This window comes from Amblyomma americanum, chromosome 9 (assembly GCF_052857255.1).
Source record: "Amblyomma americanum isolate KBUSLIRL-KWMA chromosome 9, ASM5285725v1, whole genome shotgun sequence".
Lineage (NCBI taxonomy): Eukaryota > Metazoa > Arthropoda > Arachnida > Ixodida > Ixodidae > Amblyomma > Amblyomma americanum.
The window spans coordinates 121,659,839-121,668,073 of record NC_135505.1 but is presented as its reverse complement, the minus strand read 5'-3'; the positions used below and the strand labels follow the sequence as shown (position 1 = coordinate 121,668,073).

General features: G+C 43.7%; 1 non-coding gene and 1 pseudogene across 1 annotated transcript; one reads left to right on the top strand and one right to left on the bottom strand.

Moving 5' to 3' along the window:
• Positions 1–1,450: 1,450 nt before the first annotated feature.
• Positions 1,451–1,607, top strand: LOC144105834 (U2 spliceosomal RNA; annotated as a pseudogene).
• Positions 1,608–7,078: 5,471 nt separating this feature from the next.
• LOC144105765 (small nucleolar RNA U3) lies at positions 7,079–7,295 on the bottom strand. Its single transcript, XR_013308889.1, has one exon. It is a non-coding gene; the product is annotated as a small nucleolar RNA U3 (small nucleolar RNA).
• Between the last annotated feature and the right edge of the window lie 940 nt (positions 7,296–8,235).

Sequence of the window (8,235 nt, the reverse complement as noted above, 5' to 3'; positions counted from 1 at the left end):
GAAAAGTTTGTTTTGTCAACAGATTTTTTGTAAAGTTTGCAGTAACAACTGATTGTTTTTTTTTGTTTTTGCAGCAATAAGAGAATTTGGTTTACTTATAACAGAAAATTACTACAGAAAAAACTAAAGTACTATAGAAAAACGCTTCAAAACAAGAGAAATTCTGTTTTTATACGACAAAACTACAAAAAATTTGGCGTATTTCTGACACAATTATGTCGGTTTTTTTTTTCCAATGTGATGCGTCGTGCCTTTAGTTAGGCCGGCGTCATTGAATCACCGATATATAATTTTTCTAATGGAGAAAAAGCACCAGGAGAAACCACTCAGTAAAAGAGAGCAAGATATTTTTTTCCTCATTTGTCTATTATTGTACCTACCGTTATGAGGCACAAAAAAAACCGCTGCATGCAGATTGATTGCATTTTCTATATTTCGGGCGAGAAGTCATGCAGGCCATATACTCTAAACAAGCAACCACAACGAAAAGCCAATCTTTTGACATCTGATACCAAGGCGTGTAGAGAGAATATAAGCTGTATTTGAATTTAGTTTCATTGTTCTTTCGTATCCGCTACAGTGGTCCAGTGACAATTCCAGCATGCTACTGAGCACACGGCCTTGGTACAAGCATCGGTGGAAGCATCTTATCAATACTAAAATACAAAAATAACGCACATGTACTGGAACGTCCCTGAAAGCCCCGGATGGCCGTAATTAATATGGAGCTCAGCACAGTACCATGTGCCTTGAAGCAATTTCCTCGCTTATCATGCGTGGAAGTTTAATTATTTTTTAATATAAAATTCGTGTAGCACTCTCCACCGCAGCGCTATTGTCTCATCACGGCCTTATTCACTCGTGATTAAAACTGTCCTGCCTGCTTAAATTCTCGTGAGAAAATGACATGCGCAGAATTCATGGACGTTTAGAAAAAAAGTTCCACTTTCTTCTTATCAACTTCTTGCCTGCAAAAACAAAGTGTTACCTGCAGTCTCGGAATGCTTACCACTGCGGAAAGATTTAAGCAGATATAGTTGACTGAGAAAAACGCCGGCCAAACACTTCAACATGCTTTCATTCTTTGTCTATTGTTTTTTTTTTTGTTGAAGTACTGCAAAATCTAGCTGCGCTACTTGAAGTTTACTAGAAGTTTTCTTCTCAACTGTTTCTTTTTTTCAATTGTTTCCTAAACTACCGTTTGCCACCAACGATTGAGAACAGCGTGTTCGGTGTGCATAATATTCGGTTAGCGGTACTTAGTACCGTTGGCTAAAAAAATATACATCGTCTACGCGTGAGCTAACCGCCTCTTCATTCTCCTTATGTTTCGGTTTCTACATCCAAACGATAACTTTCACGGTAGCTTTCACTATATAATCGCTGATACACAGTATTTCACTATATAATCGCTGATACACAGTTTAATTCACTAAAATGTTCGATCCAATCTACTTCAAGAGCTGAAATGTCCGGACCCCGTAGAGTATCTGTTACGGGTCCAATTGGACTTATTTTTGGAAATGTGGCGGATAGTTTGAAGGATGCTTCACTCCCGCCACCGGTTGGCCCGGTATTGCACTACCTCCGGGATCGGCCTTGTCTTTAGCGCGTCTTTACTATCCTGTCTTTCTATCCCATCTTTCAACTCTCCTACTACCTGCACGTGGTAGCGATTGTGGCTCTGTTTGAGCCAGTGAGCAGGCCTGTGCACTTTCCTTTACTTTTCTTTCTGGCAGCAACAGACAGACAGACAGACAGACAGACAGACAGACAGACAGACAGACAGACAGACAGACAGACAGACAGACAGACAGACAGACAGACAGACAGACAGACAGACAGACAGACAGACAGACAGACAGACAGACAGACAGACAGACAGACAGACAGACAGACAGACAGACAGACAGACAGACAGACAGACAGACAGACAGACAGACAGACAGACAGACAGACAGACAGACAGACAGACAGACAGACAGACAGACAGACAGACAGACAGACAGACAGACAGACAGACAGACAGACAGACAGACAGACAGACAGACAGACAGACAGACAGACAGACAGACAGACAGACAGACAGACAGACAGACAGACAGACAGACAGACAGACAGACAGACAGACAGACAGACAGACAGACAGACAGACAGACAGACAGACAGACAGACAGACAGACAGACAGACAGACAGACAGACAGACAGACAGACAGACAGACAGACAGACAGACAGACAGACAGACAGACAGACAGACAGACAGACAGACAGACAGACAGACAGACAGACAGACAGACAGACAGACAGACGGACGGACGGACGGACGGACGGACGGACGGACGGACGGACGGACGGACGGACGGACGGACGGACGGACGGAGACGGACGGACGGACGGACGGACGGACGGACGGACGGACGGACGGACGGACGGACGGACGGACGGACGGACGGAGGCAGCTTAAATGACGACGAAACGACGATCAGCGATTATATGGCAGTGTTCACTGTTTTACACGTACAGGCCGTCATTCGGTTGTTGAAACCGAAAAAGCGTCGAGATAAAGTTGAATTATAAAAGAATTTAGCGGTCGTAAGCGAATATCACGAGGTCATATCCTCGTGAATATCCTCGTATTCTTATTTCTTATGCGCCGTCATAGAGAAGGAAACACACGACTGAAATTAGGGGTCTGTAGTTACTTAACCGCCAGCTTTTCGTACATGTAATATAATCATGTCTATGTCTCTCAATAGAAGGAACGAATAAAGCTCCGTCTACAACGTCCTTTTCATTGCTATATGGTTATAGAGTTCTTTACTGATATAAATGATCCAATGGAGTTTAGCTTCCATGACTATAGAGTTACAATTTAAGATAGCAAAAAGCTGTCCGCTATCTGCCTCGCTATTATCCTCGGCTGCTTCTTAGTTCTCAGCGATGCCGTACAATTTGTTAGCGAATGTCTTCTTTGACACATTAGCCTAATGGGTTTTATGCCCACCTCTTATTTGTGTGCTTTCGGTATCTAGACTGCTGTCAAAAAACACAGGAATGTTATTTCTTTTAACAGGAACGTTTTTGTTTCATTTTGTGCAACTGATTGGATCAATACCGATCGAGCGGCCAGTTGGTGCTGTTCTCAATGCGAAACTCAGGAAAGCGTCATCAAATTTTTAGGAGTCGAATACTTTGTCTTCTGTTGCATCACCACCGTTTATACACCAGAAAATAAACGTATGGTTTGCCGGGAACTTCAAAGTTAAGACTGACGTATTTTTCTCATGATTTCGTTGAAACTCACAGACATAACTCATCCACATTTATGATGACATCAAGTGTATTGGGGACTCCATGATGGTAAACAGGAACTCCGCGGTTGTCAAGGCTCAGAGACCATTAGAGAAAGGAACGCTTGATGTCACCATAGTTTGTAAAAACGGTGAGTGGGTGGGTTGTAATTTCGTAATTTCTTTTTCCAAGGCTTTGAATTCTCTGTGTCCACTGAAAGTAACCTCACTGAAATAAGGGAGTAATTATACTAATTGGAATCCACCCAAGCGCAGCAAAACGGCTACAAAGCTTTCGTTTGCAGCCCCATGGCTGTGCTTCGGTGGATGCCAATAAGTATTTATTTATTTATTTATTTATTTATTTATTTATTTATTTATTTATTCACTCCTTCCTTCATTCTTACTGTAAGCTGATGCCAGTACAGGAGTTGAATTGTTGAACAACTTAAAACACAATGCAAAGCTACAATGTACAATCAGACATGCGAGAATTCAGTACATAGCATTTAGGGTAAAAGCGACAACATAACAGAAACTGGTCAAAATTGGTTTTCTCTAAGCCATTCACAAAGGAAAGCCAGAAATGTAGCAGAATTTAATAATTAAAAGAAAGATGCAGTACATCAACAGATCACCGCCCCATATTACTCCCTTATAGCAAATCTACTCCACACTGGAGAATTAACTAAACATTTGACTAACTTCATTGAAGCTATTACGTGGTCAATTTTTTATACATGTCGGTTTCAATTCACCAGCAGTGTAATGCAAATTGTTATCCTCTATTAACGCTCTATAACGCGAGAAGAAATACGTGGGCGACAGTGAAGTTGGACGCCATCTTTCTGTCCCCCTAAACATGTCTTCAAAAAGCAAAACGTCACTGCAGTGTACGTCAGACTGTCAGCAGAACCCCGCCAACGGGCGGACTCCTCCATTTTCTCTTTTCTCGGGCACAATAAAAATGACCATCGCGCGGGGCATGACCCACAGCCGGAATTGATGAAATGTCGAAGGACGATGTTCGCGTATTTTCTGTCCGGCGCCTAACTTAATGGAAGTGAAGGCGTGATTGATAGGATGATTGCGGATTGAACGGCCTATGCGGGCAGAAAAGCGTTTATAGCTCTAAGCAAGGACGCGAATAGCGAGAGGACATAGCAAAGAGCACAGCCTGGGCGCCACTCTGGGAAGCAGAGAAAGAAATGGAGAGAGGACAATAGGAAAGAATAGTGTTGGAGGGAAACAGAGTATGCGCAAGATGTATTTGTCTCGGAGCAGACCGTGTGTTACTACCTCTTTTGGTAGGGCAACATTTTCGGCCTCTGTAGCAGCAACAAAGTTTGCTGTATGCTGAACTTTTTCGTGTGTGTGTGTGTGTATTTTTAGATCGTATTGCTCGCTACGACTCGAATTTCGAATCGGACCGCTTGTCTGCTTTGTAGTTTGCCTTGGAAGGTAATGCAGTCGGAAAACCATGAAAGCCATGGGACACACAAGAATCCAGCGAGAATTATACAGACGCCCAAAGAGCATTTGTTGAAATGGGTTATAGACCATGCACGATATGTACCGCTTTTGACAAAATTAACCAAGCAGTCGGGTTCGTTTGTCAGCCGTGTACAGAAGCACTTTGGTCCCATTAAGCTCTAAATCTATCTAAGGTAAGGAGAACCTGTGCCCTTACCTTTGGAGACCTTTTGGAGTTTAGAAGTGCACGGGTGTGATACAAACCTTGTAATTTGGTTATTTTGGCAAAGGCAGTACCTGATCCTCTTCCTCTCTCCCTGTTTCCAATCATGTCATCCTCCCGCATGCGACGTCGTTCCTTTACCCAACGTTCCCTTTCTTCGTCACGTGGCCTAACTTAACCACAGAAACCGCTCCTAGGTGTTCGCCCCTAAATAGGGAAATTTAGGATAGCGGAAACTGATGATTTAAGATAATTGGGGAATAGTGGGGTGCCTGTGCCCATGCGCACAACAACCCTAGGAATGCTTTTGTTCTGCGCATGAGCACTGGGTACCCGCTATATCCCTAACCCGATCGATAGGATTCCCCTTATTCTAAAACTCCCTAATGACCACACGATGTCTTGTTTGGTTACGCCAGTACGCGTATCTAGGGAAACATTAAGGAAAGTACGAAGTGCAAGCTTGTTTGGATAAAAGTGATCATCTCCTGTCTTCCATATTCGAAGACGCTCCCCCTCTCGGTTCCTATTGTCACTGTTTGTTCAGCCCATATGCAACGCATTGTGTGATGATCTATACCAGTTTGTCTCGGCCGTTTGGAGAGCACTCCTTTTTAAAGTGAAAAGCTTCACTGCGCTAGGTAAAGCATTCATGGCGTAGGCTGGAGAATGACCTTGGACGACCTTCAGCCCAACACCGTTAGCCGTGTATGCCAATATGTGGTACAGTTGTGGTGTCGAACCGTTGACCCCTGATCCTGACCCATGACTTTTAGTTAACCTTTGACCTTTGACATTGGGAGACCTTTGGGTTGACCTTTGACCTTGAAAACATTCGATGGGGTGCTGTGAAGCCACGTGATGACATCCAATGGGGGTGTCCTAAGACCATGTAATACCACGTCACAGCCACGTGGTATTTTGGGTGTATATAGAACGGCTGCCGCGAGCATGTAGCGGAACTGCCATGGACGAGCCTCAGACGCCCAAGAAGTGTCCTTTCTTTTCACTGAATTCCAAGTCTAGCCAAGTTAACCCACTGCCAATTTTTTCCATTGCCTTTCTAGGAGGTTGGAATACAAGTGAGATCGATTTCTGGTCTCGTGGCGCATGCGCAGCGACCGAAAGTGTATGCGGTCGAGGCCTCCCCTTCCGCTTCTCTCCTCCGAGAAATTGGAACTACACGTGAAGCACTATGGCGGTCAACTGATCGCGTGGTGGGGATGTTTTATTTTATTAGTTTTAACGCTTTCATTGTTTCCCGGCTTCGGTAAATGAATTTCGACTTGTAGGGCTTCACATTCACTAACCGCTCTTAATTAATAACGAAGAATTAAAGATAAAAACAAGCTAGTAAGTTGATTTTTTAGAATGTCCTCAATAATATTAATTCTGCGTATATAAACGGGATTTCACTTAACTTCAAACAACGACCTAAAAAAAAGTGGCTCACTGCGGCTGGTTGTAGCTAACGACATATTGTTTCTTGTCGTGTGGCGCTCCTGAGAGTATTTCGAAAGGCCGCCTAATTTGGAAAATAGAAAATAATTATGCGAAATTTCAGCTTTTCAAGTTAAGGTGACATGCGCTTCGTTACCTTATAAAATGAGTTTAAAAACACCGCTTCAGCTTTTTGTTCGGTGAACGTGTCGAGTACATTGTCATTTTTCGTGGTATTTAAATCAAACCGGCAAATTATAAAAACAAAAAACATGAAAAAAAAGCATAGCCGAGCTAAGCCCCTAAGCCGCAGCGTTCATTGGGTGACGAACCTCTCGCGATCAACCATTAATTTAACCGTTACCTGTCAGGGTAGGCGCGTTATCTATCCAGTGTGCGAAACGCACTCAGCCTTAGAGGCCAAGCCGCGTCTACTTATCCGATACACTGCAGCTACCGCAGCTAATTTTTTACTTAGGCGGGACATTTGACATATTGAAGATTCTATGAGGCATGCAAACTTAAGAGTTTGCAGTGCGGAAAAAGAATTTTAGAGCTTACGCCAGCACAACTCATCCTTTGTACTTTTGAGAGCGTACTCCCCATATTTAGAATTATTCTGTTCTTTTATTTTAAAAAATTCACACTCAACCACTCAGACTGGGCCTCCGCCCTCCCAACAGGTTAATAAGCCTGAGGGAACGGTCATCAATGGCAGGAACCCGGGTCAAAACCCTTAAAGTTCCGTAGCCAGCTTCGCGCTCAGGCGGAGACCCTCAACTCCTCATCGTGGATGAGTGTGTTCCGAAATCGCGACTTGCGACTCGGCGATCATCCTATAGAAATGATCCTATGAAGAATGATCTTGCTGCAGGACCGGTTGCGATCCCGAGCCACCTTCTTCGGCCGTACACGTAGGGCAAGTTTAGTCTGCTAAAGAAATAAATAATTTGCTGTTGAACACAATTGTTAACCTTCTTCCTTTGCAGCACTCAATTGAAGCGGTCGTTTGGCAGTGAACTCCTATCTGAACCAAGCAATATTTTCTGATATAATTAGAAGAATAGGAAACATAATGCTCAATACAATCAACAAAACACTGTTGGGAATATGACACAATTTCAAACTCGTGATAAAGACCCTTCTTTTGCGCTCAACCTACAAGCCCTGCCTCCATGGCGAAATCAGCTAGCGCGTTCGGGTGTTTACCGAAAGGTGGGAGGTTCGATGCCTGCCGGGGGCGGCTAATTTTTCTTCCCATTAGGGCGAAGAGGCACTAAAACAAATACAAATGTGCTCGCTCACTCAAGACTGTAACGTACCCCATACCGTCGTATCGTCCTTAGAGTATGGTGGAATCCTGTCTTACAAGTTTTGTGTCATCTCTGAGCTGACAGAGAAAAAAAGATTGGGATATGAACTGTGAAACGAAAAAAATATTATCGCAGTGTCCTGAATTTTCATTTCGTTGTGTTCTAGCCAATGCAGAATTTTGACTTCGCTGTGTTCTAGCCAATGGAGTATGCCTGACTTCATAAGCGGGATAACAAAGCCGCTGGAAATTTCTTTAATGGTTTTTGGGGAAAGGAATGGCGCAGTATCGGTCTCACCTCTCGGCCGGACACCTGAACCGCGCCGTAAAAGAAAGAATAGAGGAGGGACTGAGAGAAGAAAGGAAGAAAGAGGTGCCGTAGTGGAGGGCTCCGGAATAATTTCGACAGCCTGGGGATCTAAAGATTACGCTTGTTATCTTGTTGTGCAAAGGGAAGGAACAAAAAGTCAAACTTCATTATCGCCACTGCTTTTT